This window comes from Taeniopygia guttata, chromosome 1A (assembly GCF_048771995.1).
Source record: "Taeniopygia guttata chromosome 1A, bTaeGut7.mat, whole genome shotgun sequence".
In the NCBI taxonomy this organism is placed as follows: domain Eukaryota; kingdom Metazoa; phylum Chordata; class Aves; order Passeriformes; family Estrildidae; genus Taeniopygia; species Taeniopygia guttata.
In genome coordinates, this window is record NC_133025.1 from 24892886 (window position 1) to 24919968 (window position 27083).

The 27083-nt window shown below is 35.2% G+C and overlaps 1 protein-coding gene across 4 annotated transcripts in view; it reads right to left on the reverse strand.

Annotated features, from left to right (window-relative positions):
• The window catches only part of MDFIC (MyoD family inhibitor domain containing), a 114905-nt gene that overhangs the window by 15616 nt on the left and 72206 nt on the right, over positions 1–27083 (reverse strand). Inside the window, exons 8-9 of one of the 4 annotated variants that reach the window (XR_012052746.1) lie at positions 25749–25895; positions 4054–4820 (exon numbers count right to left, since the gene is read on the reverse strand). The gene's annotated coding sequence lies outside the window, so the exon portion shown is untranslated. Of the gene's footprint in view, positions 1–4053; positions 25896–27083 lie in introns of those variants that run through there. The other 3 variants (XR_012052744.1, XR_012052748.1, XR_012052749.1) reach the window with 3 other exon arrangements.

Sequence of the window (27083 nt, forward strand, 5' to 3'; positions counted from 1 at the left end):
TCAAAATAAGAAACTTAAAATAGTTTTGAAAAGTTTTTAGTTTAAAATATTTGATAATTAATTGTAGCTTCTTTTAAGAATATTCACAGAATCTAACCTATTTTTTTTTAATTGTGTTGGTTGAAATTGGCTGTTTCTGTCATAATTTCAATAAACAGGCATCTGAAACATTAGGATGGATAAGTTCACCCAAAAGAAAAGATAATTTCAGCTATACTTCTAGAAGGAGCACACAACTTGGATGGATTTGTGGAATGACACCACTGATACGTGGAATCTACCTCAAATTCTATGTGGTTTGGAGCTTTTATTCTGGCTGTAATGGAGTCCCAGAGCCTGGATGCCTATTATCAGATGAAGAGGAGAACATCAGTTCCAGCATTGTTTATCTCAAAAGAATACAGAGCTGTGAGCCCTGAGATACTCCGAGATACGAAGTGAAAGAAAGCTGTGAATGAAAAGAGGGTTATCAGGAAATTTGCTCTTATGCTCAACTAAAACTCAAAAGTTGGTGTGTCTTTGATTTGCTTGTGTAATACTGTGCATATCTGTACCAAACGCTGGGTGGAAAGTAAGGGCTGTGCATGGGCTGTGTACTTGCCTGTTGTATTGCTATCAGCCAGCTCTTCCCATCTCTTCTTTCCAGGCTGGGAAGCTATTGGAAGAACCTTAAGAAGAGTGCCTAACCACTTGGCTCACCCAGATCTTCCTGGGGCAAAACTAGAGGGTGAAAGTGACTGCAGATATTTCCTGCTTACAACATGACTGCACACAGCCATGCACCCTTGAAACAACAAGGCACTTGATTGTTCTGTGCATGCCCTCTTCATTAATTTAGCGTACAATTTTCCCCTGCTTCAGAATCTTCCTTCATTCTTTTCCTGCTGACACATGACACACTTATGATAGTCTTTGCACTTCCACAGGAGACACCTGGGAGCAGAAAATTAGGATTGCTGGACCTTCTCCCACCTCTTTTCCTCTTACAACTTTCTCTGTTTTCCTTTGGTTGCTAGATGCACTGTCCTGGCAGCAAGTCAGTGAGTGACAAGGAAGGGAGATGAGACTTTCTGCTCCATTAGTACTAAAAGTGGTCCCTGGAAAGTAGGACCACTTTATTAGATAAAACCACTTTATTTAGTAGGTAAAACTTTTTTAGATCCAAGTCTCCATATGATTCTGTATCTTTATTTCAGATAGATACAGCTTGGGAGCAGGGGGCTAAAGGAGGAGCAAGTGTATAAGCACAGTGCAAAATGCTTGACAGGAGTTGGACTGTCTAAACCATTAGCTGCCTCTCAGAAGAGCTCCTCAGCAGCCTCCTCAGTAAAGGCAGATTATTTGCTCACCTGAGGATGACACATGGGCTACAAGAAAGTGAGAGGGAGTGCAATTAGATTCCCAGAAGAGCTGAAATATTATAGACTCATTTCTTCATCTCAGCGCAACTGCGCCCATCTCATCTTTTCCAGAGGCCCCACCACACACAGCTTGTGGTTTTGTGGGAGGAGAATTAACCTCTTTTCCTGTACATTTACACAGACTCTGTCTACTCAAACCATTCACACAAAAAATTCTCAAGGGTAAAATGTGCAGGCAGATGCAATGTTAAGAATTACTTCATTTCAGAATTAGATCTGGCCAGAAAACACATTACATGTCCCAGGAAAGTGATGGCATTTAAGATATTAAAATAATTTTTAAAACCCAAAAAACTCAATGAGAACTAAGGCAGAAAAAAAGGAGCTTTCAAGTTTCTCTCTAAAATTTCTCTCTAAGTATCATTGCAACTAACATGTTGTAATATTTTGAAATAATTTGAAATATCTTTCTAAAATTTGTATCTATTTCCACAGAAAGCCAAATTAAATTAAAATAAAACTGCTTGAAAATAAATAATTGCTCAGTTAACAAAGAGAAAATGTTAGCTCCACCACTTCAAAAAGTTTTCCTTACTCTCCCTGTCAGTCTGTATTCTTATAAGAAAATTATCTAAAATTTGTTGAGATGAAAGCATTTGTCTGTCTGTCCACAAGTCAACAGACATATCTGTCTGTTTATGTCTATATATTATGTTTTTATTTGACCCAGAAACTTTCTCACAATTTATTTTCCTAATAAAAATAAATGTGAACTGAAATCCAAACTGGTTAGTTACCACTAGTTTTGGGATAACATGAAAAGGTTTCATTCAACTTCATTAATTATCAAGTCTCTTGAATATTACAGTAGCTGAGGACAATCCACAATTTCAAGCTGTTCAGGATTTTATATTGCAAAGGATATCACAATATATTTATAAACCAACAGTGACGGGTTTCACTTGCTCTGAGTAATAATGTAATTAAGAGTGCTACTAAAGCCTAAGGAGAGCCTTTTCCCTAAAACCATCTTGTCTTCAAACTGCCTTAATGACTTTTTTATATTTGATTTTTATTATTATTATTCCTGAGACAGTCTGAAATTTCATCAATACCACTGCCTTTTTAAGATATACATCAAAAAATAGCACCACACCACCTCCAAACAGATTTATTAAATGTAGTGCTAAGCTGACAAGGCACCAACAATAAAAGCAGATGTTAATTTCTCACCAGGCCTGCCCCATTCAAACCATTCATCCAGAGCCACAGCAACACCAGTTTTTAAGACAGAACCTTTTAAAGATATATTATGCACTTTTCCTCAGAATGGGCTAAAACCTCATTGCATGATTTTTTATTATATGCAAATGATCAGTATCTGATTAGGTCCTGAGGCAGCTTCACCTAGGTGTCCATGGGAATAGTAATGGGAGATGGGGAAGAATATTTCATAACTGAAGTATATTTTCCCTTGGGGGACACCACCATTTGATTTTGACATTTATTTGTCCTGTGCTGTTAAGGACAAAACTACAATTACACTTTTTTTTTCTACTGTGCAGTGGGCATAGTGTCAAAAAAATTAAATCAAAGGTAGTGTGTTCTCACAAAAAAGAAAGAAAAAATAACAAGCTTTAAAACCAAATTTAAAAAACATATTCAGTTAAGTCACACTACATTAGAACAGCCTAAGTGATTGAAAATATGTACCATAAATATATTTTACAAAATACCAGTAAGCATAAAATTAATGTATAGCCCTGTACTTGATTTTTCTTACTTTATTATTAATAGCCACATAGCTAACATTTTATTTTATTAATATTTTTCATTGACAGCTTTGAAAATAAGGTGCATAAAAAATAAATAAGTTGCTTGAGTTAATTTCTATTTTAATTGCTACAATCTGCTTCATGTTTAGAGAAAGTTGGTGTAAATTAATTGAATACAAGATTAAATGAATGATACATATGATGACTCTTGCATTTTGCATTTTGACTGTATACAAATATATTTTTAGTATATACATTTTCCTGTGACAAATAGTTTTTCTTTATTTATTTCCACTGGCAAAATTCACACAACCTGCAAAGAAATTTGTGTCCATTTTATACAGAGCATGCCTGGAATTTACCAGTATTAGAAACAATTTATAAGATATCACTGCATGTTTTATTTCAAGGGTTCCGAAACTCATTGCACATAATTTCCAGAAATGGACCTAATGTTCTCAGAATAATTCTAGAATAGAAGTGTTAGAGGGCTAATCAGAAAGTGACACTTCATCCTCAAATTAGCAATATGTTCTTATCTGCAAATCTCATCCAAATCTCAGTCCAAACTAGAACAGTCAAACATGTCTGAATTCCCATTGAATTTAAATGCAGTTGAATATGAGGAGTTCCTAACACATCTCTAGTACATTAAATTAACATGCCTTATATCTAATGGAACTCTATTAGTTGGAATAAATAACAACAAACTGAAAAAAATTAAAAATGTGAAAAATAGCACATTAAGAAAACTTTAGTAAAATTTAAACCATCATTTGGAGTAGAGATAAGCTGAACTACAATCTCAACATGGTGACTGATCTAAATGCAGGTAATACCTGATAGGAAAATAAGATGAGATAGAAACAAATACAATACATAAAAACTGGGAAGGGTTTGTTTTTTTTTTTTTCCTATTTCATTTAATTTGATTTTGAATCTTTCATCCATTGCTGATTTAAACAGTGGTGTTTGATCAGTAGATCGGAGTGATGACTTCTCTACTAGAACATTTGCTTTGCTCCTGCATTGGGCTTAGTTCAAATAAGAGTTGCAGACTATCACTAAATCCCGCTAAAGAAATAATATTTGTATGCTTTCATCGCTCACTTGCATTGGAGACACATATTTTAAGAAGGCCACCAAAAAGAAAACAACTTAGTGGTATGCAAGAGTCTACCTAAGATCTGGAATATGTGTTTTTTATGAATTGCATATACAAGAGACATTACATTCATGGCATTTAAAGTGGATGCTTTCTATTTCTAGAAACAATTTTTAGTAACAAAAGTCATAGAAGTTCTCTATTCCAGTTGTGTCTTTAAGTCCGAAAAGAGGTCACCTCTTAAGAATTGGAATGCCAGGCGATCTTTCCATTCACTTGGCCTCTGACACTGAGGCTGATGACATTGTTAATAGGAACACTAACAGATTCTGGGGAAAAGTGGTTTTTTTGCAAAAGATTTGGCAGTTAAGTTTCTTATGTTTTGATTGGATGAATGTTTAAATGATTTGCTAATAAATAAGAAATTTTTGAAAGGGAATTAAAAAATTCTTCTGATTAATATTAGCCTTAGTTTTGCTCTGAGCAGTGCAATAAGTGGAAAGTTTCCTTACCTGGATAGCTCTCAGTATGGCATGACATATTATGTGATAGATTGTACAATCAGCTTCAATTCTGGAACTGGGGAGAGGGAAAATTGCTTATTATGCACATTTATTTCTTTAAAATTTTGATACTGAAAGAAAGTATTATTATATATTTTTCCATAACAGTCCATGCTTTTTACTGAAGGTTTCAAAATTTCACTGAATCTCCTAAAAAAAAAAATCTACATACTGTTATGATTTCATATTGTAAATTTTAATAAAATCCCCACACATCTTTGCTCTTTAAAATGCACTGGTTTATAATAGTATATTTTAACATTTAGGATTTTAATACCAATGCTTCAGTGTAATAAAACTTTTAGTGATTCCCTGGCATGTCTTGTTCAGACTTAAGTTCCTCATTTACATATCTGATGTTCCCCAAGAGACAGACAAGCTTCAAGTTAATTATCCATGTAGCTGTAAGAACTCCTGTTTCCTTGGTAAGAACTCTCTAAAAGAATACTAACAGTTATTAAATATTACTTCGAGTTTTAAAAAGTAATCAAATTGCATTTAAAGAGACACTAAAGAGATACTTAAATTTAATACTCTTTGCAGACTAAATAGTATATAAACCATGTACTGCTTTCATGCAATTCACATATAAAACAACATTTGAAAACTAGCAACAAGCCCAAACTTCAAGCACTACAGATACTTGAAAGCAAAAGGGCTCTTCAACAGGCTCACTGTTCCATAACACAGTCATTTTGCACAAAGGCAAGACAGCACCTGTTGAAAGCAATGACACATTCCTGACTGCTTCTAGTAGAGAAAGATTATATTACTAATAGTTCAGAAAAATGTGGAGCCAATAATGCTTTTTCCAGAAAATAGCAAATGAGAGAACACATAGTTCTGAAATGAAATTAAACTACAGTAAAAACACAAACACATCTTATTACTCTCACTACGCTACAATTACAGAGAGGAGCAGTGGATAAATACTGTAGCATATATGTTGTCATTTGTGACCAAATGAATCTTTAAAAAAATGGTTTGATGTAGCATGGAAAAGAGGAACACAATAACTGGCAAGCATAAAATGGGCTTTAATCCTACCATTCTACAATGCTGCTACTCACATAGTATCAAAATGCCTTCAGTAGAGTGGGTAGACCATACCTAATATATGTCATCTGTGGCTCATTGTCATCCTCAGCTTCAGCTGGCAGTTTACAAGTACAGATATCAGGTGAAATAATTAATCTGAGTATTTTACAATAAATGAACATGTGCATCTGTTTCCCAGAGTCCTGTGATGGCTTGCATGAGAGGCAAATTCATTGACTGTCTCCAAATTATTACATGCATCCTATAATTAAGTTACAATAAATGAATAGAATGTGGATGCTCTTCTGTACACAGAAAACAACAATCTCATTCCACAAAGACCTTGGAGGTCATTCAAGAAACAATTAGATGTCCTGCTTCAAATAGCCTTTCTTCTGTTTCCTACATCTTCAGTGCTCACACATTCAAATGAAGCCAAACAGAGCAACATACAGAGAATACAAATGCCTTGGGAAAAGTTGGTATTCTTTCCAGAAAAATGAGGTGGGAAGAATCATGTCTCACATTTTACAGACGGGCATTTGTTGACCAATTTCTGTTATTTTAGTCTCAGCATTACTGAGTACAAAGTGAAAAACACTAACTAAAACCACAGTAATTATTCTGTTAGGTTTAGACAGAAGAGGATACATACTGATGTCAGCTATGCACACATTAAGCTCTGGGGTACAAGTATTACCATGAGAACAGAAAGAGGTAAGACCTAACTTTGACATGTCAACCAGGAGTCTTCTATACCATGTAGAAAGCATATCTGAAATTTTCTGGCAGTTTACATTTGATCAGAGTTTTGATCTAATGCAATAAAAACAGTTAAAACTCAGTAATGCTCACAGGCTTTGGGAATGCAAAATCTTGCAATCCTTAGGCAGATAGTGCTGCCACTGACTTCAAAGAAGACAAAAGAAGACTTCAAATAAACAAAGTCTATTGTCACCTTGGGATGATGCTTTCTGGCTGAAACACAAAACAATGTTGACAGACAACTGCAAAAGAGCGATTTCCAGGGCTCCTCAGTCAAAAGAAGGGTCACTGAGTAGCAGACCCTTAAGGGCACTTGCAGGACTGTATGGAAATTGTTCCTCCAGGAGCCTATTCTGAATTGGGGAAATCTTAGCCTGTGAAGCTTATTTCTATAGGATTGAAATACAATGAAAAAATTAACAAAAAATACCTTCTAAGATACAGATGGTTCACAACTTACTACCCTGAAATATTTCAACTTTTCTTTCCTTTATTTTCAGTTTTTTCCCTCAGCCTTCCTATTTCTAGCGGAACCAAGAAATAATTACGAGGTGAGTGGAGCAAGTATCAGTAATGAGGTAGGCTTTGCAGTTTGATCTGAACAGTTGCCTAGGTGAAGTTAAAAGAACAATGCAGACCACTATAAGATTTGTCAGTAGAAGATTCGCCACTAGAAGATTTGTCTCAGAAACAATGGCTTGTTTAATGTACATCTTTAGATCAGAGATACACAAAATACTAAGAAGATGGCATAGTCTTGGACTCTCACTAGAGTGAAATTTTTGAAAAAACCCCTATTAGCTCAAACTACAAAAATAAATGAAGTTAATAAAGAAAAATGTGTCCAGCTTGTCTATTATTTCTTGAATGTAAGCATTAGCATTTCTTCTCTTCTCACAGTCAAGTCCACCAATAAAGAGTTAAGCTTGGCAAGACCTGAGTACTGAATTAACTAGGGAAATACAGAGAAATTGAACAATAAAAAGCAAATAGGAGATTAAATTACTACTCCTGCAAAAAATATATGAAATTAAGAACCTTTTTTTCCTTGGTCTGGATGAGGACCAAGAGTGATTACACACAGCACTCCCATTATCTAGAATACAGAACCAGTGACTAGCAAGAGAGAACCTATTCTACAGAGTAGCTGTGAAATAATCTGTTCTTCAAAGATGAAGCTGTCAACTTGCTCTGAAGATTCAAGCTGGATTTTCCCTCATCAATGGAAAGTGTGTAATTGTCTTTGAATTCTTGCTATTGTTTTCAGTCCATGCAGTAGTTATTTCAAATGAGGAATCTGAAGCTAAACAGAGCTCTCTATGCAATTGATCCTGTGTATGACAGTCTTGATCCCTCAGTGAAATGAATTCAGACATAGACAGAGCACATTCTTGGATCTGCAACTAAATATGTATTGTGAAAGATCCTGATTAATAAGTGCTAGGTTTCATATTTGTACCTTTGTATAATTCTCAAGACCGTATCCCATCACATAATTCATAGCAAAACAAAATTAAGATTTTAATTTATTCCACAGAACAGCACTTATTATTTGCCATCCATTGAGTTTCTATGCTAGAGAATACTCAAATTCATTTCAAATTTCATGCCTAACAAGAATTGAAGAATTTTGTGCTGTATTTTAATTTACACCAGTGTTGATGGCATAAATCTCCTCACACTTCATTATAGGATGTGAGATGATTTGGCCACCATACGCACAAGGCAAAGAATACATCCTGTCTCCTCCTTGTGGCACAGAGAGAGGCGATGAATCAAAAAGGTGCTCAGAGTCAGACAAAATGGCCGTATGGTGCTTCAGTGTTCAAATTATGTGTGTTCTTTAAAAAATTGAATGCTGGATAATGATTTTCCACACTGCTATACTACAGGTAAGTTCAAAAGCAGTCATTGTCAGTATGCTGATTGATGTAAAGCCTTCAGTCTCTGGGGGGAAGAGTATAGCACTTCCTACTGCTTGATCCATAAAGCAGCATTTACTGCAGCCCACCTTCCTGGTCTGTGCTGCATAATACATTGCCAGATTATGGGAGTTAGGGAATTAAAAGGCAAAGAAAAGAATGGATGAAAAAGCCCTGACCCCCTCCTCCACAGGTGAAATATTTGAGTCCCTGCCTCAGGGCATTGGAAGTTGACACTAATTGCCATCCAGGTACCCACTACTCATATTCACCTAAATATTTCCCACTTCTGGCTGATCAACCAATGTAAAATTTAATTGAAAAAGTTTTCATTTAACGTTTGCATCCTGTGATGACTAGCTGGGACTGGAAGCATTCACTATCAGAACTACAGTATAAAAAGGGAGAATAGCACCACGTGAAGGAGCCCAAGTAAAAGGGAAGAAGTGAGAAGGGGGGGAAAAAGGCTCTTAAGGATGCACACTTCAAGTTTTTTTTTACTAAGAACCGACAACTTGCTCTTCAAGTGATACTTCATGTGCCAGGTACTGTGCCAGTTGTTTGATTCTGTATTTGCTACTTAGTGATCACTATCTGGATTTTTGTAGGCATTTTCTTATGGCTGTTGAACAGAAACCTGCAACACTATCCACGGATAGGAAGGGGAAAGTATTATTGATCTGTGTCTGCTTTGATGTGCTGCTTTCTGGGAGTGAAAACCAATCTGTTACAATCAGATGCTGCACAGCCTGAATTATATTGAGGTTCCCATCAATATATAGAATATATGGGAGCAAATAAACAGTAGTCACAAAAGAAAGACTTGACCAGGTTATTAACCAACTATGGGTGTTGAAAAAAGGGAAATTCATGTGGGATCCAGACAGGTCTCATTCTTAAAGACCTTTTGGGGACAAAAGTACAAGAAAGGAAACGTTTGATATTGGAGACCATGCAGAGAAGCCAAAGAGGATTTGTGCTTTATGAAGCATTAAAGTTACTTCTGTAATGACAGTCTATTTGGAACAGAAATGCCCCAAAAAAAAAAAAAAAAAAAAAAAAAAAGGGAATGAAAGCAACCTACATTTAGAACTTGCAAACCTTGTTGCCAGCCTTAGAGATATTTTCTGTGTCAGAGTTTTACCTAAAAGGGACAAATGGAATACAGAACACCAAACCCAAAAATCCATGCTCAAAATTATTTACAATGCAAGAGAAGGAACAGCTTTAGAATTGCTTAAAGGCAATGATTAGAAACAGGGGAACAAGATCTGAAAGACAAAAGAGTAAAGAGATTGATAGTGTTGAGCAGATAGCATTCTCCCTACCCCCTTAGAGCTTGCCACCATCTGTATATCAGCCTCCAGGAAGGGCAAGCAGGCAAAAGGAAATATTGGTTACAAATGGGGATGTATGCCAAAATAAAAATAGTCAGAGCAGGAGGAACAAGTGACAGAATGAAATTTATTCAAAACCAAAACATTCCTGGTAATGACTAACAATTAAGCCACAAAGTTGAAATGCAAGAGTGTGTGCGTGTATGTGTCTTACAGATTTAAAATGTTTGGATATGATTACACAATATTTTTCATCTTGCTTTCTTCCTTAAAAATCACCTGCAAATCAAAACAATTTTTGCAGAGATCTAACTACAAAAAGTTTAAGTGTTATCCTTGTGCAAAAACAACTTTCAGCTGCCTCTGCACATAGAGATTTCTTGTAGGTATCTCAAGATACCTAAATCTTGCAGAGATTTAGGTATCTTGAGATACCTAAATGCTAAGGTAAATGCAGAGATGCTAATGCTTTGTCAAGCCAAAAGTATTCCATAGCAGTGGTAAACTGTGGCATGGAGGCTGAATTCATCAGTAAAGCAGGTAAAATGGCCAAATATACGTTAATGACAATAGCTGAATAGAAGCAGGATTGCATAGGCCTAAGGGCACAATGAAAATATTGGAGGGTGGAATCCAAGGAAACTTAAGAATATCACTTGCATGGCAAACACATGTACTAGAGTGAAAAAATAAGCAACAATCTTTCATTTTGCTTAGCTCATTCCATGCATCTTTTCAGTATGCAACAGTAGAAAACACAGATAACTGGAACAAAATAAGAGAGGCAACCTAGGTTATCTAATGCATTATAATATCTGGGACAATATATGTTCTTTGTTAGAAGACTGCTAATATTGAAGCCAAGCAGATTACCAAGCAGATTACAATGAATGAAATGGCACTTTACATTTACAGTGAGGCACTAGAAATATTCACAAAGAGCAAAAAAAAAAATTTATCCCTATCAAAATATCTTTAAGTGGAGTTCTTAAAAGAAAAGTCAAGTTTCAGAGATTGGGTTGATGCCTCTGTACCCAGGTTATTTCTCCTGCAAATGTATGTGGTCATAACCACATAACCACATAAGATGCAGGGCAATATACTGCAGAATAAAGACTGAATACTCTGAACAGAATTTAAACTTTATTTTTTTGGAGAAGTTTGTGGGAGTCATCTATTCTTGGGGCTTCAATTTTTCTTTGAAAGAGTAAATAAAATTAACTCAAATTCCAACTGTGGGCAGATTGCGAGCAGGTAGATAATTACCCTGCCATACCTGTGTGTAGCCAACTTCCCCCACTGTTCAGTAGCATTTGAATTGTCTGCCTTATATCTCACTTGTTTTGGCTTTGTTGAGAAGAATGCGGGTGACATTTATCTCTTAACACAAACATGTTTGCAAACTGTTCCTAGAGATGCATTTTAAGTGAGGGACCATAAGGCACACATATGGGCAGACACATTATAGCAATTTTAGTAACAACAAAGATCAGAAGAGAATTGTTACATTTGGAGAGAATGTGATTGAAAATTAAATGATAAATTCAGGTATGTGTCACTATTCTCTCAATGCTAAAAGAAAGCAGGAAAATAATGACCTGTAATTCCAACAGGGAGCAAAAAAGAATCAGACCTTCTACAGCCAATAGGGGTGCTTCACCTCGTACTCCTCTTTTGATTACCACATGAAGTAATACACTGGGAAATTCCTGGCATAGTTCTGTCAAATTTCCTATCACTGTAGCTAGTTATTAAATAGCTGGGTTGCACAAGAGAAGGGACAAATTATTATTACATGAAAAGAAGTTATTTTGGTATTTTGGTAGTTTCTTGACACACCTGCTATAACCAATAGGAGCTTGATTAACCCAGATGGCAATGACTTAATGGTATAACATTACATAAGCACTTAAAGAGCTACAAAAAGCAGGTATGCAACTGACTTCAATCAGGAGATCCAGAATGTGTTATCCAGCTACCAAAATACCCTACAATACACAAACAGATTGAAACTACTTAGAAGAGAGATCAAAAAAACACCAGGTTGGCTACAGTTGGTCAGGATCAGGTGTGTGTCTGAACTTTGGCCCCTCACAAAAGTTTAGGTGTGGTTCTGCCTTGAAGCTCCAGCCCCAGACCTGAGGAGTGGGTTTTTGCAAAATATCTTCATGACCAGAGAACTCAGAGGAGTGATATTTGTGTCCCACCTACTCCTTAGCTTATTCCCAGTGATCAACTAGAGCTAACTGCAAGAATGAAAGAGGCTAATGAGGAGATTCTCTCTAACCTTTCTTTCCAGGCTGAGCTTGTAGTAGTTAAAAGAGAAAAAGTCTTGAATTCAAAAGACAATACAGAATTGAGAGTCTGTGGATAGGTGCAGATAGGTGCAATCCACCTGTGGATATATAGGTAGAGTCTACTTCCTAACCATTTGTAGCATTTTTAAAAATTTATTTATGAGACACACTGTGGATAAATAAGAAAATATCCGTTCTAGTAGCTTTCAATATTCTGAAAGATGGAAGATGACAGATTAGATTAGTATATGATTAGAAAGATAGTCAAACTGACTACTTTTTAGCATTAAGTCATTAGTGATGATAGAAACCAACACCTGACCTATTAATACCTAGAGTTAGGGACAAATTCTTCTGAATAATTAATTTGATTACTTTATAAATTCATAGTATTTGGTAATTAAAAGGTTTTTAATTGTATAAAATTAGGTACATTTTCAGTATTTTATCTGTACTTTTTTTTTATCATTTCCACATGATAAATTACAGGTAAAAAATTACAGATAAAAAAAAATGCTTTCACTCTAAACTCTAAACAAGAATATGGACGTAGTTAAGAATGAACAGAATAGAAAAACACCATGACATCTGAAACCTGGTTTTGACAGAAATATTTCTAGCATTAATTGGAGCATTGTAAGTAAAATGTGGAAGACTGCACAGATTCATAGTCAGTACAGCAGTAATAATCCTTGACACATATTATTTTTGAGCCACTGCTGCCCTTATGCAATGTGTTAAAATGAACTTCCAAACCCAATCAGAAGATGTCACAAACATTAGTGCTTCACTCCTCAGCACACAGTAGTGAGTCAGGGCAGGCCTCCAGGAGCCTTGAGTGGTGAAGTTCAGCAGCAAGACGAGAGAAGCACTCAGAAGTTTAAACTCACACACTTCTACAGCTGTAACTTGGTCTGGCTGGGAACCAGCAAACTCTGCAGCTGCTGCTCTTTGGCATGCTATCTGTAAGCACATGTCTCCTGTGCATTTGGGAGGTTCTGGTTTAAAAGGAAAAATCACAACTAAACCCCCATGTTTTTTCAGATCAGAAAAAGCTATCTTGTATATTCTTTATTAACCATAGATTTTACTTAATCAGGCTTCTTTTTAAATTGTCTTGTAGTATTATCATTCATCAGTTTAAAAGTGAAATATATATATATATTAAATAATATATATAAATATTAAAATATATATACAGGTAAATGCGTGCATATATGTACATATATGTATATATACATATATATACACACACATATCTATATCTATATATATATGTGTGTGTGTTTATATATGGCCTTTATGAACCCCAAATTTCTCTGCAGGTGTTTTCTGCTACTCAGTTTACATGGACAATAAGGATAATAGAATTTCCACAGTTTTTGCACCTTTCATACTCGTTCCAGATTCTTTAAGGTTCTCTGAGGCACTACTTTTAAGCATGCTATTTAATCATCCATAGAAAATACAAATCCACTAATCTGAATTCAAAAATGCTCGCTTACTTTGGCTATTTGAAAAGTGGTTTCTCACCAGAACATATATAATACTATTTTGGATAATAACAGGGATTGTGAAAGTACAAATACAAAACATAAAAATACTTGTTATGTATAAAATCTCTGCATAGATGGAGGAGTTATTGCTATCTGCTCCTTACTTTAAGTTGTCATTAACATAAACTAAAGGTAAATACTTTCTTATTCCTCCATACCCCTTCTATCCTTAGAGGGTCAGAGTCTGCGGGTATCTAGCTCAGTTCCAGAGGGATCCATTTTCCATGTCCCAAACTATAGCATCAAGTGCTAGCACTGAAATATGTTGAATGGCAAGCATGTTAAGGGGTGATATTTAAGCCTGAATCAAATCTTAATTTGCAGACTGAGTTAATCTCTAATATATGCTCAGGTTCAAATAGATATTTATTTTTAAAATGGTTCCAGAGTAGATACAAACTGAAAACATCAAGGATGCATTGGTTTTGCTTTATCTGTCTCCTGAAGAATACAGTAGTGCTCTTCAATGGGTGGGCATGTGGAGAGTATCAGTCATCTGTCTGATTATAGTTACAAAGCATGGGGTACCATAATCAGAGTATATGAAATGCTGAACTGAGGAAAGTCCTGAATGTATATTAATGGGCCTTGGTGTATTAGTGGGCATTTTTAACACAATAATATTAATCTATAGTAGAGTATTTCCTGTATTTTAGTAAGAAACATTACAAACAGGATAGTAAACAATATTACATAAAAGTCCTACTTCATTCTTTTCATAAACAAGGAGGTCCTGACAAATTAAACTTTTTATGGTTCATTAGACCTAGACAACAATGAAAAATCTTTGAACAAGTGTTCTGTGGGCTAAATTCTGAAGTAGTTACAGTCCCAATAGTTTTATCAATTGCTAATTCATCTGAGGCTGCAAATTGCTCATTCATCTGATGGTCATCATCATCATGACCAAATGTCTTGCTCTTCTACCAGTCTCACCAGAATGCAAAGGATAGTTTTATATACTCAAAAGCCCATCCTGCCTTCACAGGTCCAAACTGTTCAAGCCAACTGTTTTGACCCAGTCCTTATTTTTACAGATAAGGGCCAAAGTGTGGACTTAAATGCAGGTATTTATGGGTTATGACAAAGCCATTCCTTGCTTCTCAGAGTGAGATTTAGGCAGAAATTATTTTATTCAAAACAAATCTGATAAAAGGGAAAATTACAGGAGTGAGACATGGCTCCTCCTTCCACAAAGGATCCTTCCCCACTAGCAGAATCCTTCTCTCCTTTTCCCTCCCTCAGTCTGACAATTGCAGAGTGCCAAGACATGGAAATCATCTTTTCACTGGTGACATCTGTCTCCCCAAAGAGCTCTGGAGGCCATTATTGGGATAGCTTTGGAGTCTGTCATATTATTAGGTGAATATCGAACAATCTGGGACTTAATTTTCTTAATGCCAGTGGCTCACATTTTACTGTCTGGTGTCCTGGTTTCAGCTGGTATGGATTTAATTTGCTTCCTAGTAGCTGGCACAGTGCTGTGTTTTGGATTTAGAATGAGAATAATGTCGATAACACACGGAAGTTCTAGTTCTTGCTAAGCAGTATTTACACTAAAGCAAGGACTAATCTGCTTCTCACATCACCTCATCAGTAAGGAGGCTGAGGGGCACAAGAAGCTGGAAGGGGACCCAGCTGGGACAGATGACCCAAAGTGGCCAAAGGGATATTTCAGACTATATGACATTGTGCTCAGTGAAGGAAGGGAGGGGGTAGAGAACATCTGTGTGGTGTTCAGCTACCTCTGGGTTAAAGTTCAAGAATTAATACTGTATGTGATTTTATTTTCATTTTTTGTGCTAAAAACAAGGAAAGGAAAAGTTTTAAATAAAAGTATGTATTTATAGAGCTTTTAGTTTAAGAATACCTTCTCTTTCATTTATTGTATGGTATATATCTGTCATAGCTATCAATCAGCATTGTCCATTTACGCATCTACTAAAAATATTGAGTTCTCATTGTGGAAGGCGTGATGCTCATGAACATGTTATAAAGCTTTATCTGCCACTTGTTTGGCAAACAGAGACTTCAGAATACTCTTATTAATGAAATGTTAAGTGAAAAAGATTTTTTAAAGGAATAGCTCTCCTAAGGAATGACATTTAAAAGGAGTAGTGATAAATATCAGAAATAAGTCAAAAGAGTTGAAGAAGTTTTAAGCATTATCCTTTTCAGCATGTCTATCAATAGAAAGCTGAAATAGTATTATTGCTATTTACATATTGGTAACACACTGGTATGAATTTGCATAACGTATTGTAGTTCTGTGCTCTAGGGACTTGCATTGTAACATATTGGTGCTTAATGAACTCTGAAAAAATTGATTTTCCACAGAGTAAATTAAGGAATGCATTATAGCTGTTAAAGCAATCTTAAGGGAAATCTGAGGCTTCCACTGCAGCACCGTGCTTAGTAAGTAATAAATTACATGTTATACTTATTTGCCTTAATTCATGCTAATTTTGTCCAATTAATGTATCACAGTAATTCAGAAGCCTGTCACAGGAGAGCTAATTATTTATTGGATTTTTGTGTTCAGCTCCCTAGGAGTCTACTAGCAAACAAACTTGCGACTGTCTTTCTGTTAGGTCCACAATGACAATCTTATGTCTTACTGGGGAAAGAAAAAGAATGTTATTCTTTTTTTGTTTCAGTTATATAAATGGATCATTACTCATTTAAGTTAGTTTTTGTTTACAAATTGGTGTCACATCATGACAGACTGACATACTGTTAGGATGAAATCCAATGTTTTAACTCTTCCTGTAAATGCCTGAACATGACATAATTCTTCCTTCAGTACTACCATGGCAGTACTGAAAGCTTTTTTCTAGTGGTGTGTAAAGTTAAAGAAAAAAACCATTATAATTCTTTTCACTGCAACTTGCTTTTCAAAATCCACTGGCTTGAAAAATCATGACATGCCCATAGCAATTGATACTGTTTCAAAAAAATTAGATTTTTAACTGTGGCAGAATGTTAATTCACAGCAAAAAAATGAATTATTTATGATATTAATTTGTGCAATTCATACCTATAAATAATATGGCAGTTGCTAAATAATTTGCACAGTGTGATAAGATGCAGACATCACAGTTAAACAATAAGAGAGTCACCAGCTGTGAAATACCCACTATCTGCTGGCATTCTGTCATGCACAAGCATTTACAGAAAATTATTTGTTGGGGGTGGAAAGTATTAGATCTGATACTTGGCTTTTTCTCATGGGTAGCAGGAGAATACTTGTCAGTTGATTACTGTCTTCTACCCTACGTGAAAAGGAGTGGTATTTCTTTAAATGTATAATGCAAAGTGATGTTACCAGCAGGCTACATAAAATCATGTGATGTAACCTGCCATAATATGATGCACATGACCGACTGTGTCACAAATTTAAAGAGACTTATTTTAGAAGAGATGCTGAGAAAAAAAAAATATTAGCCCTTCTCCTTTTCAGTCAGTTGCCATTGATCTGTGTTTGCCTATAGCCAAATGAATACCTGGTAGTTCAGTAAACGTCCCTGAGCAATATACAATCTTACATTATAGCTATTATTATTACTTTAAAAGCATCTGTCAAGTACTTCATAGTTTTCTATCATTGTTCTTCAACCTCTACCTTCCTAGTAAGCACACAATAGCTCATCAAGGAATTAATTATCCAGTTCTTGTTTCTTGGAAAACAGTTTAATTGTTTATGGCATTTAGAATTTGAAATGGTTTTCTTCGTTTTCATTCTTGATTTCTCGACTTTGGAAAATATAAAGGTTGCACTTAATGTTTAGCCAGTTTTAAATCCCATCAAAGCCAGAAGAGATAATGACTGAGCTATCCTCTTAGTTAAGAGCTATCCTCTTAGTTAAGAGGAGTTAAGAGGAGCTTTATTTTCTGACCTGCATTACCGTGACATTCTGGACAAAGGGGACAGAGTATGTGCACATCTTTCAAGGGTGGGAGCACACATGGCCACCATGCCATGCAAACATGACACTGTTTTACAAGTGATTCAGACAAAGGGGTGAACTATGCAAAAGAGCAGCAATCAATAAAGAAAACTCAAGAATCGGGAAGAAAAGAAATCTTTTGACAATGTCAGAAAATTCTTCCTGTCAGCAAATACATCAGTTTTGAAAGCCCACTTTCCTGAAAGTATTCATAACTTTTTTCACCTCTCAATCCTTTCTTCCTGTGAGTAGTCTGCATCATTGCCTATACAGATAAGTGTAAATAGCCTCTTCTTGTGAGCCAAAATGCAAACAACCTGACAAAACCACCTTAAACATCAATGATATGGAACAGGTGACAGAGGGTTTGCATTGTAAAGATGACACACTGTGAATTGATAGAATAGGAAAAAGTCTAAAATCTAAAACAAGAACTGGAGTCCCTAGTTAGGACGGAAGTTTAAAGTGACCATGCTTACTCTCTTGTTAAGCTAGTACGTTTGCTTCTGCTAGATGTAGCAGAAACTTACAAGCTAACATTTGTGTTACTTTAACCTGACATATAAACTTTAAAAAAACCCCCACGGTATCAAAGTACCCTGAGAGGGAAGGCTGGTGATGAGGAACTAGATATTCATTAGAGACAATCTCTGCAATAAACTATGTTTGCTCCTTCCTCCTCCAGGCCACCTTCCTAAAGAGCCTAACTGCGCAAGGAAGGTAGGGAGGAATAGTATTGTACTTTCCTTCTGCTTCTTTCTGCTTCTGCCTTCTATTTACGACCTCTCTTTAAAACCCTCTTTTTTCCATGGTGGCTGCTGCTTTTCTGTTAGCTGTTTCCTTTGTTCTTTTCTGGTCATTCCAAATAAGACAAAAGAAATTCAAACACCTTCTTGTACTTCAGAAATGTACAGGCTTGAGTCACACAGCAGAAAATCACACAGCAGTGCTGCGAACTTCGACAGCCTGAGCTCACCCACAGGCTCCTGTTACACCTGTAGATCCTAATTTCTGCATCTCTAATTTTTCCAGCACCAATGTATTTTTTCATTTCTCATGACACAATACAATGTCCCAACACACTATTTCTTTCCAATGCAAAGACAACACCTTTCTCTACATTCTGAATGTCTTTCTCTCCCTTCTTTTTCTCCCATGTCCTCCTGCCACCTCTGTGGCAAAGACCCATCAGTAAAGGGTTTCCTATCTTTCTTTTCAGACTGCCTAGATTTTAGTAGTCTTTCATCACACAGGAAATTAGGAAAAGCTTCTCATGAAAGCAAAAATATTCAAAATAGATGCATCCTTCTAAGCCACAGCTGGATGCAGAGCCTGCAAAAATGTCTTTTTGGCAGTTCATGTTATCATGGATCAAATCAGTGCAGGTATCACTAGAGAGAGAGAAAGAAAGATGTGGAAACTCCAATAAAACTCCAATCTTACATAAACTGCTTCCATTTACTCACTGAATTCAGAAACAGATAATTTAAAGACATGGGGAACAATGACAACAACATTTTTAAATAACTAAGCAGCACCTGGGCCTATTACAATACTAAATTAAAGCAGAAGTCATATAAGGAAAAGACAACCTAACTCAGCATTAATTGTAGAATGACAAAACCACGTGGGTTAGAAGGAAGCTCCAGAAGTCATCTGGTTTAACTTTCTGCTCAAAGCAGATCCAGTAAATTAGGCTGCCCTCCTGGTGAATGATTATCACAATGGAAATCAGAGACAGATAGTCAAGTAAGGAAGTTAGTGGTTTGCTATAGAGTGAATTGTAGCAATAGGGAAGACAAGAGAAAGGAAACTCAAAAGAGGATATAAAAATAGGGCAAACTATAGCTAGAAAGAGAAGTTGCAGGTGACCACACATCCTACATCTTGCTTCCCATGTTGCCTTACAACACAGGTGACTGAATGAATTGTGTTAGCAGACACCCATTGCAGATTTTGCTTTCCTGCCCACCAGCAGTCAGTCAAGGTGAAGAATATTCAGATTACTGATTAGAGGACTCATTTATGACCATACTCCTCATCCTGAGCACCATGAGCAGTTCAAGCTCCTGACACATATATGGAACTATTGCACTCCTGTTTCATGTCTCTCAAAACACTATCAAGATAAACTATAAAAGGTGATTTTACAATTTTGTCTGCTTTGAAAACAAGTTTATTTATTTATTTTGATGAAATTAAGCTGGTGAGCAGAAATAGCAGGAGTTCTGCTTACTTATCAGGATCTCATATTATTGTAGATTCCTTTTTTTCCATCTTGGAATTCTGGTTTATACTGAGTACTTTCTCCAGAGAGAGGAAAGAACACAGGCATTGATTCTATACTGCTTGTTGCTACAACTGCAATTGCCAACTTTCTACAGGACTGTTTCTTGCAAATGATGGTTCCATATGTAAATACAGGATGTGCAATAGTCATCTTCAAAACTATAGTTCAATAAAATCCCTTATGAAGAGACCCATTACACAAGTAATGCCCCCTGCTGTGCAATTAACCCTGTAGTCTATTGGAGGGTTGCACCTCACCTGCTGCTCATACAAAACTCCTTTTTCCAGCATGCTACTGGGTTTTTTTTTTCACGTGTTTTATATTGCTCTGCTGGAATTAACAGAGGGCCTGGCTTGAGATGTTCAGGTGAAATGTGTGATAGAAATGCAAATAAACTACTAGCTTACTATTTGATACAGAGACATCTATACAGCTCTACTTAGACATTACATTTACTTTCCATGCCTATCAGTATGCACTCAGAGATTGATAGATGATGGTTTCATAATTCTTAAGTACTTTTTTGATATCCTAAGCCTATAGAGCCTTCAGACATTTTCTTCAGGAGATCTGGAATACTTTGCTACTTGGAATAAAAAGAGCTTCAATTGGCGAGGTTTTACATCCAAACATTTAAGGCATTGATTTTACTTAGTTTTTCTAAAGTAACTCCTTTAGGAAATTGAATGCTACATTGCTAATTTTAACTTTATTCATTTTAAAGTGCTCCAGGATACTGGCACAAAGGGCACTGTAAAAATTGCATTGTGCTGTATTAGGCTTGAATAGGATGAGTTATAGAACTGCTTGAGACTGAATTTCCGAATTTCTAGAATGTAGTTATTACAATGCTTATAATACGAAAGGCTTCTTATGTGTGCATTTTATGTTTGGTTGGTTTTTATTTTTTTTTCAAATAATCATAAATTCTAAGAAATATCAACTATACATAGTCTGTAACTACCATTTTATAATTTTTCTATAGCAATACATCTGTTCAAGAGGATTTTATAGAACAGCTATTCAATCTACATAAATATAATTTAAAATGTAAATATTCATGGTTAAATTACAGCGGAAAATCACTTTTTTTTTTTTTTTTTTTTTTTTTTTTTTTTTGCAATGAATCTTTACGTTATTTCCAGTCTTGATTAACCTGCAATGGGATTTTTCTTGTGCAATACAATAAATATATCCACCTTGTATAAATCTGAGTACAGCACTCAAAAATCTATCTGAATATCACATAGTAAGTGGTTGTGTATTCTGAATAAACAATGCAAAATGAAGCAATTTGTAATGTATTTTGAATTTTAAAACATTTTTCCAAAAGAGATTTGGAGTCCTATGACTTACAGTATCTTAATTAAATATACAATAAAAATGCAACAAAGATTTTTTTCATTTGGTGATTGTATAAATTTATCCTGAACTGTTTATTGATTTCAGTAAAAACTAATTCAGACTATTTTAACTTTTAGAAGAATAATGTAATTTCATAGGTGCATCATTCCCATAAGAATTCACTGAAAAAATAGATTACAGTGTGAAAATGTAAATGATGGTGATAAAAAGAAATTCTCTTTTTTCACAGTTACACATCCCATTATCACCTATAATATAGCATTCACTGGAAGAGACAAATATCTAACACAAGAAAGCATAGAATTACTTTAAAGGAAATGAGCAAAATTTGAAAAATACTATGAATAGAGAGAGGAAAATAAAAAAATATCCAAACAGATAAATATTGGCTTTGGAAGAATAAATAGAACATTCTTTACTGCTATTTCAAGACCAGTGGAAAATATTTCTTACAGACACAGGGTTTTTTTTTTCCTACTCCCTCTCAATACTGGATAATTTGTGAAGGAATCACTTCATGTAGAAAAAACAATGAAGATGAACTTAAGCAATGTTTTTAATAGATATACCACCAAACTTCAGCGGGTCATTGGGGAGACAGATCGATGGAAAGTATGTTATCACTAACATCAAAAAGAATAGATCTATCACAGAAAAAAACACCCCAAACTATTTAAAAATTTAAAGCATTATCTATAGAATTTTTATTCAAAGGCTTTTTTGAACAATTGTGGTTGCTTGCACATTTTGACAATAGACAGTTCCCACAAACCCTATCCTCATGGTCAAAATACTACACAAAGTTTTTAGTTTTCTTGTGTAATTAGATTTGATATGTACTTCAGTTTTGTTTAAAAAAATATATGCATTAGTGATTATTATCTGTCTTTAAAGAAAAGAGCAATATTGCTGCGATCCAACAGAAAAAAAATCCAAAAAACTAAACCAATGTCAGAAAATGTCAGAAAACACATTTTTTGCCTTTATAATCTCTATATTAAAATACATATTTACCACAATAAATCATGTACTACACAGGATATCTTGTATTATCTGCCTGAGTCATATCCAAAAGACTGCAATCCATGGTTACTTTCTCCCTGGTGTTCATATTTCTTGAAGTGTGTCTTTTGTGTATTTCCAGTGTGTCCTTCATTCTGATGCTATAGATCTGCCTTTTCCCTTCCTCCCTGAGGCCAATGGAATTTGTGAGTTTTTCACAGCCCACTTGTTCTGTGCTGCAGTACAGTAGGCCCTTTACTGATGAGTTTGTGCTAAAAAGACTCCTTGACTTGAACAGCACAGGGCCTCCAAAGACCTTCATCCTGCTCCTCAGATCGGGGCAAACACGGCCCAATGGGCCAAGGAGATGGGAGAAGAGCCCTCAGCAGCAACACAGACCAGAAGTATCACCTGGAGCCATCAGCATGTGTGCTACATTCACAGCCTGCTGGTAAGCTGGGGATACCAGAGAATTCTTTTCCTGAGAGAAATAATAACCACAAATTTATTACAACTTTGTGAAAATCAGAAGGTGCAATTGAGATTGGTGATGTGTTCTACAGATTTTACTGTAAAATAATCTGATTAATCTAAATTAACATAATGTAATAAACTATTTACTTTTCCAAGGGTGAAATCTGCAGTGGGTGAGAGAAGAATAAAACTATTCTTTTATAAGCTGTGTAATGGCTGCTATCTTATTTAGAAAATAGAATTTTACATACAAGTGGGAAATGTTGCTTATCCCTCTAGAGAAAAATTTTCATGAAAATATTCTGGTTGTCCAATGAAAAGTCAAAACATTGTCTATCAAGCATAAAATAAAGTTATTTTTAAAAATTCTTGCTTTTTCCATCAAATAAGTTTCGAGTAAGCATATTCAGTTTTATTTCTATGAGTTGCTTTACTTGAACAGAATATTTGTACAAAACAATCAATGTTCAAAATAAAACCATTTATGTTGGCTGAATTCAGCCCTTTTTCATGTCCTAATCAAGGCCTAACGTTTCATTTATCTTGGTTATTTTGGATAACATTTTTCCCTTTGGGACTGGGATAAGAAGTAGAATACTGGACCAAATTCATTGAAATGTATTTGCAGCCAGAATTAGTCTGAAAATTCACCCCATGGAAAGTTTCAAATTGGAAAGAAAATATAAGAAGGGCAAATATTTCATATGGAAATCCTGCCATATGGTTTGCCAAGAGTTGACCCCCAAGTCTCCCTTGCCAGAGGAGTGTTGCATGACCAGGATACATATAGTAGTAGCCTTTCTTAGCTAGTCTGACTAAAGAAAATCCCCAGATGTAATGTAGCTCGGCAATCCAGCTATCCATTTATTAGTGGAGAGGCAGGGAAGGTGACCTACCGCCCTTCTAATCACTGTACTAAAGGCACTGGAGTAGCAGCCTTCCAGCCTTCTGACACATGGTTCTTACACTCTTTTCTAACACAAAAACCAGATCTCTTCTATGAAAAAAGAAATGGGTTTAGGTCACAAGCCCAGCTGGCCATTAAAAAAAAAAAAAAAAAGCCCAAATAGTGAAATATAACTTCTCATACTCCTTTGACCCAAGACTCTCTTCACAGTTAGTGGGAGAAGCAGTCATCTCTGAGCTACAATTCCTCTAGAACAGGTCAGATAAATTTTACCCAAAAGTGCCTATTTGTTTCCATGGACTCCCAACATGCATATCAGCATATCATATCAATCAGATTGTATCATATCATATATATCATATCATATCATATCATATCATATCATTCAGATATAGATCTACAACACTATCTGAGATTAATCCTCGTTCGGGTCTTCAGTCACATATTGGTCTAGTGGAAGGAGAGAAAATAAAGAGAAAAAAGACTTCACTTGAATCAGGAAATTACTTTTACTATCTCTTCTAAGCCCTTTTTGCCCAGGCCTTGATACTATTTCACAGATCTCTTTCAGCAGACATTTACACCATTTTGTGAAGAGTAGTGAAACAGAAATTTTCAGTCCCAAATCTCTGTACTTCCATGGGGCTCCCACAAAATTTCAGCAATCAAAAGTACACTAATATTTTGTAAAAGAAAACAAAACATCTTTGTTCTGAATAGTGATTTTTGGTTCAACTTCCATATTCAGCTCAGTGAAGTAAACCATAAAATTATGTACGTACATTTTGATATATTTCTGCAATTTTAATTAATTTAACTGTATTAATATTTTTGAATTAATAGTTTCAAGAAATGCTAGTTTGTGGTCTGCATTTCACATCTCAAGTGCAACATTTTAAATTTATATGGACTTCTTTTAAGTCAGTGGGCTCAGTCCGGTGTACCAACAAAGTCTGCTCTGTAGCCATAACTTTCTCGTAGTAGAACTCCATCTGTAATTATACTTTATAGTATATTACACTAGAGGATAACAATTTGCTGCAGAAATCCAGATTTTGACTTTGATTTTTTCACTTAAACTGCCAGCTTAATGAAAGAATTTAAGGATATTTTGCCAGCAAAGTATGTAAAAAAGAGACGAATGAATGAATGAAGAATAAAGAGTATAATGAGTGCATTTAAATCCCTTCAACATCCCTAAACATTTATAATTGTATAAACTACACTTATACAATTAAAATAGAAAACAACTATGATGATCTGGAGAGATCACTCAACTCATCCTCTACCCCAAAAGAGGGATCAGCATTTAGGATGTTAACCAGAATATATAATAAAGCTTTCTTTTTTGCCTATCACAACATGAAGGTATCATTGTCAATCAAGAAAATCCTTGTCAATATTTTTCAGAAGTCCAGCCCAGGAGCCTAGATATATAAAGGCAAATGACATAATGGTTAACTCAATGTTCGTATTTTCTAGTTCCAGTTGGCAATTATCTCCATCTGTACATAAGGCCTGACCTAATGTCCATTGAAATTAATGTGGATTACTTTACCATTCCATTTCATGAATTTAGGAGTAAGCCCCTATCCAAGCCCCCATGTGGAAAAATTACATCTGCAAACATGCAATGTTTCAAGCAAATTTGACTACTTAAAACTTTTTTCCTGGAAGTTTGATCCTCAAACAAACACAAATCACCTTGTTATAAGAAAATGTCTCCTGCTAAATTGAAGCATCATTATTAAAATCAGAATATATTAATTAATAAAATCCCTAATGAAGGGCATTTTCATCTCTTCTCACATATTTGTGCTGCAGATGACTTCATACACCTGAATAACTTGCAGTTTCTTCAAGAAGCTCTAATAACACTCTTAACAAAGCGACAAAGACACACATGAAAAATTTAGATATCTACAGAGAACCTTTAAAAAACACTAAAGTTGTGTTTTACTTCTTGTTTCTTGAACAGCAGCCTTTTACCATTCTGAGTATTTTCTGTACAATGGAGATGTTAATAGTTACCCTCAGACTGTACCTTATCTTTTAATGTAAACCTCTTAGGCAGTGCATTCATGTTTCATGTCCTTTCACAGTGCGGCTCACTTAGAGACAAAATTAAGAGGAATTTGTTTCAGTTGAACTATTCCTTTTTAACAGACACTTTCCACCTCCCTTGTAGAACCTGCCAAAAGTAAAATCAAGGTTTAATATTACACGTTTTTTTCCCTCAAGATCTGAAAAACCTGTAAGGTCATGGGGATTTTTAAAACTTATTTGTTATTTACCGAAGTGTCATTAAAGCATTCGCTAGTTGATGGGCTGTCAACTATGAGACAGTCCTACACCTCTAATCCTCCAGTTGTAGACTTTTAAGATAATCAAATCTTAAATTTGCCTAGGTGGAAACTACTTCCAAGTTTTACACTTTTCCAACAACCTTTAATGAATTTGTTTTTCTACAAGAACAATAAAAGACTAATTATGTTGATCATATATTAGTCTCAGACTGAGCATCCTAGACAAAGTGTTGAACTTTCATTCTTTTACATATTCAAATCCAATATTATAGATGTCTATGACTAGGAAGTATTCTGTTCAGATATTTTAAATATCCAACCAAAATTAAAATAGTAAATTTTTATTAGCTTTCTACTTTCATATGTATGTTGCTTATACATAATAAAGAATGATGTCTCATCCAATCAAAATCTAACCAACTTAGAAAAGTATGCTTTTGCTATTTATGTTACTTTGAACATAACAGAAAAATATGTATTGCCTAAAAATGATTATGACCCTGTAATACAAAATATTATTCTAAGCAGAGATGTACCCAGTCACTAATTCAAAGCCTCATTATGAGAGAACTTATTTAATCAAGAATTTGTGATGAGCATTTTGTCTATCACTTTCCTCTGCAGAAATGCTGGAAATTGTATAATAATGCTCATATCCATCTTTATACTGCATTTTCAGACTCTGCACAAAATCTCAACACATAGGGACTGCTGGTGTTCATGGAGCCTAAAGTTCAACAATTTTTCTTGTCTCTAAATGAAGAAGTGAAGGTAAGGTTATCTCCAATATACATCTTAGCACTAGGTAAGCATAGAGTAGAAAAACCTCTGTATCAACACCCAGAATGGTGTTACAGCTGTTTTCATGCTATATTCTCTAAAGCTCCAACTCAGTGAACTGTCTCCAGTGCCTTTTGACAACAAGATCTGGTTCCCTGGGTAAAAACTGCAACAAGGTCATAACTAACAGAAGGACTTAAGTATTTTTTATATTAAAACATTCCACATAAATGTACAAAATTTTAAAAATTATTAAGCAAAAGGAGGAGCAGAAATAGAATATATTGTAGTAA